At 42.7% G+C, this 4,430-nt stretch overlaps 1 pseudogene; it reads left to right on the top strand.

Annotated features, from left to right (window-relative positions):
• The first annotated feature begins 356 nt into the window (after positions 1–356).
• LOC125350891 lies at positions 357–4,128 on the top strand (annotated as a pseudogene).
• Positions 4,129–4,430: the final 302 nt, after the last annotated feature.

Raw genomic sequence — 4,430 nt, 5'->3', positions numbered from 1 at the left:
AAAGGGTGATATTATCCACAAAGAAATGTACTCTTTTCTTGATGTCTGTAACTGGAATCCTTCTGTATATCACCTTTATAATAACAGTAAAGAATTTTAAAAAGATAGCATCAATAAATTGATAACTTTGCCTCCCATTGTACACACAAATGCATACACCATGACTGATATAATGTCATATATCTGGAAATTGTAATATTAAATTTCAAGGGTGGGCTGCTGCCTAGGTACAAGGTGCAGGTGTCCTTGAAGTCCGTAGTCTGCGGGTGTCTGAGGAAAGGGAAAGCAATTGTTTGAACTGTATTGGAAAATAACTAGGAAGCTGAAAATGTCCCTTCAGCCATGCTAGGTCTGTAATGGGAAGTGTCACAGTTTGGTATTTCTATTATGGTGACTTTTTTTTTTTTTTTTTTTTTTGGTACTGGGGATCGAACCCAGGACGTTGCACTTGCTAGGCAAGCGCTTTGCCACTGAGCTACATCCCAGCCCTGTTTGGTGACTTTTTACATCTGCAACCTGGACAGTTTTGCTTTTTATTTATTTCAGTGTCAGAGAAGTAATGTGGCCTCTTAAGAACGTGCCCTTCAAGGGGTCTGGGCCCCATGGAACATTTCTCCCAAAATCCTATCTCCACTTTACGGGAGGCCCACATCAAGTATTAGAATCACAATTCAAAACAAACAAAATAGATGGTATGAAAGACAATAATACAGCAGATTCAGAAAAAGGCCACCTAAAGTTCTCTTGTATATTGGAATGATTTTTCATCACCGCGATCAGGAGTTGACAGACTCGGGTATTAGAAACACACTTTTTATAAAATATAATTTCTTAATTACTTATTTATTGTCAAAGTGATGTACAGAGGGGTTACAGTTACATACGTTAGGCCATGGGTATGTTTCTTGTACTGTTTGTTACCTCCTCCCTCATTCCCCGCTCCCTCCTCCCCCCATGAGTTGTTCAGTTGATTTACAACAAATGGTTTTGCAAATATTGCTTTTGGAGTCTTTTTATCCTTTGTCTCTCAATTTTGATATTCCCTTTCACTTCCCTAGTTCTAATGCCAGTATATACAGTATCCAGGGTACTCAGATGAGCTACAGTGATAGCGCAGGTACAACCACAGGAAGGGGATACAAGAGGATCATCAACAAAATAAGCTACGGTTTCACATGCAAATTGAAAGTAATTACAACAGTGATATAACACTCGTTTCCATAATATGGAGTTCATTTCACTTAGCATCATCTTATGCGTTCATAAGGGCAAAGCTACTGGGCCCTTGTGATCCTCTGCTGTGACTAGCCTAAACCTGTGCTAATTATTCCCTATGAGGGAAACCATAGAGTCCATGTTTCTTTGGGTCTGGCTCACTTCACTTAGTATAATTTTTTCCAAGTCCTTCCATTTCCTTACAAATGGGGCAATGTTATTCTTTCTGATAGAGGCATAAAATTCCATTGTGTATATGTACCACATTTTCCTGATCCATTCGTCTACTGAGGGGCATCTGGGTTGGTTCCATATTTTAGTTATGACAAATTGCGCTGTGATGAACATTGTTGTGCTGGTGGCTTTAGTGTGATTTTGTTTGTGGTCTTTTGGATAGATACCCAAAAGTGAGGCTGCTGAGTCATAGGGGAGTTCTATGTTTAGCCTTCTGAGGAATCTCCATACTGCTTTCCAGAGTGGCTGAACCAGTTTACATTCCCACCAACAATTAAGTAGGGTTTCCTTTTGGCCACATCCCCTCCAACATTTGTTATTGTTAGTTTTCTTGATAAAGAACATTCTTACTGGGGTGAGGTGGAATCTCAATGTTGTTTTGATTTGCATTTCCTTTATGGCCAGTGACTTGGAGCACTTTTTCATATGTCTCTTGGCCATTTTCATTTCCTCATCAGAGAAGTCTCTTTTTAAGTCTTTAGCCCACTTGTTGAAGGGGCTGTTGGTTCTTTGAGGTTTTGTTTTGGAGGAATTTAATTTTTTTAGTTCTGCATATATTTTAGATATGAGGCCTTTGTCCTTTGGATGGCCGGTAAAGATCTTTTCCCAATCTGTGGGCTGTCTGTTTATCTTGAGAGCTATGTCCTTTGCCCTGCAGAAGCTCTGCAGCTTGATGCAGTCCCATTTGTCCATCCTTTCTTTTATTTGTAGCATGTCTGGGCCTTTATTAAGGAAGTTTCATCCTGTGCCAAGGAGCCCAAGAGAAACATCCTTTTAATAGGCTTGCTAGTAACCACTTGGGCTACCATAGAGGAACTCCAGACACTGGAATTGCAACATGCATAGAGAAATCTTACCTGTCTGACCTACCAGGTGTCAGTGTTGTTATTTGTTTCTACACAAAGCCATTTTGTCTTGCTCAGGACGGTGCACAGTGGGGTTGGTCTGCAAACCTCCATGACCTCATCCTTGTAGATGACACCAGTGTTGTTGATGATTTAAAAGGAGAACCACTAAGTATATCTGACAATGCTTCTGTGGAAAAATTAAAATTAGAAGGAACATGGAGCATGAGAGACTGATTTGGGGAAGAATGATTGGAGCAGCCCACACTACAGGAAAAGTGCTGGTGTTCCTGGACAGCCACTGAGAAGGGAATGTCCTGGGGCTGCAGCCCTTGCTGGTTGACATCCTCAAGCACCTGCAAACACTGTGGTGTGTCTGGTGGTCGGTCATCTGTGCAGACACACTGGCCTACACTGCATCTCCTATCATGCTATTGTACCGGGGAGGATCAACTGGAGGCTGCACTTCAGGTGGGATATTGTCTCCCTTTCTGAGCTAGAAAGAGTGGACTGGGCCATGTCACCAATAAGGTCATCAGCCACGGCAAGGGGAGGGGATGGGGCTGTTTGCCATGAACAGATGCTACTTAAATGAACTTGGCAAGGATATATAGGGACAAGAACATTTGGCAATTTCATTTCCGATCTGGATGTGTGGTGGCAGTCTCTTCATTATGCCTTGCTCTCTAGTAGAGTACATTTTCTGGAAAAGACCATATGGCTCTTCTGAAGGCCAGGACACATGACACACAACTCATTGAGGCTGGCACCTGTGTGGCTAGATGAGTACAAGAAGCAGTATTTTTCCTTACACCCAATATGCAGACCAGAAGCCATGGGAACATCAGTGAGAATGATGAACTTAGGAACAAGTTAGGTGTCAGTCATTCAAATGGTATTTGGATAATATTTACCCAGAGATGCAGATACCTGATCCTAACACTAAGCCCCAGAAACTCATTTTCATTAACAGAGACCCCAAATGCTCCACAGTCCTTTGGCATGGGAGGTTGTATCATTTCCAGACTGACAAATGCCTGGTGGCCCAGTGCTGCCTCAGCCAGAAGGTAAAACAAGGAGACTGGGTTTAAGCAATATGCCATGACGCATTATGCCTTGTCCTTACAGTCATTTTGGTGCCTTGCTGGTGGAGGGGGCTTTCCATACAGCTCTGAAAAACTCTAGAGGTAATAGAGGACATTCTTTAGATTACCAATGTGTCCTGAGTTGTTGAGCTCCAGGAAAGTCTTACTTCCCTTAGATGACTGGCCCTTGATTTCCCCTGACTGTCCTCATCTGATTTGCTTTGCTTATACTTAACACTTTTGTTAAGTTTAATTCCTCATACTTTATGTGTTCTTGGCCTATGTAAGCTTTGTGCTAGCTGCATTTCTGGCTGCTTGTCTTTGAGACAAGAATCCACCAGCAGTCTTCTGACTCTCTGATAAAGACTCATGGTCTGGCCTCTTATGTGGTGGTTTCTGTTTCTCCAGACTGAATTTCCCTTAGAAAAAAGGGAAGTCTTACGGTGCTGAAGGTCCTGCGGTGCCAACCTGGCTCAGACCTGGATGTATAATGAAGAATGTGAAATGATTATAAATAATCTCCTCTGTCTGGACATGTCTGAAAGGCTCTCATTGGACCCTCCACTACTCAGGAAGTGCCACGGGTCGAGAGGCTCCCAGCAGTGGGGATTTGGGAAAAAGAATCCATTGTACCAGGTTTCTTTGGCCCAGAGCTGGAGGGTGGTGGAGCCAGTGGGTCAAAGGGCTCCATTGCCATGAGGATCTGTGACCACACCTGGAAGGTGAAGGTGATTCGGGTGGAGCGGTGACTCATCAAGCTCTGGGGCCACTGTGGAACTTGAGGAAGGAATGTCACTGGTGCAAAACAGATGTCCTGGCCAACGGAGCCAAGGCAAGGTGCTGTGAAAGGAAAGAAAGGGCTTCACAGGACATGAAGGCAATTTCTGAGCTGCTGCTATGAATTTATTGCTTAGAGGAGGAAACTATAAAAGAATTTTAGTTCTAAAGAGCCAGATTTATACAGATCATTCAAATTTACTTATCTTTATTTCCCCCTTGGTGATGGCAGGGGTTTTATCTGATCAGAAATTATTGTAATGATTTTTTAGAA

This window comes from Perognathus longimembris, chromosome 4 (genome assembly GCF_023159225.1).
Source record: "Perognathus longimembris pacificus isolate PPM17 chromosome 4, ASM2315922v1, whole genome shotgun sequence".
Classification (NCBI taxonomy): Eukaryota; Metazoa; Chordata; class Mammalia; order Rodentia; family Heteromyidae; genus Perognathus; species Perognathus longimembris.
This window is presented reverse-complemented; position numbering and strand designations above follow the sequence as displayed.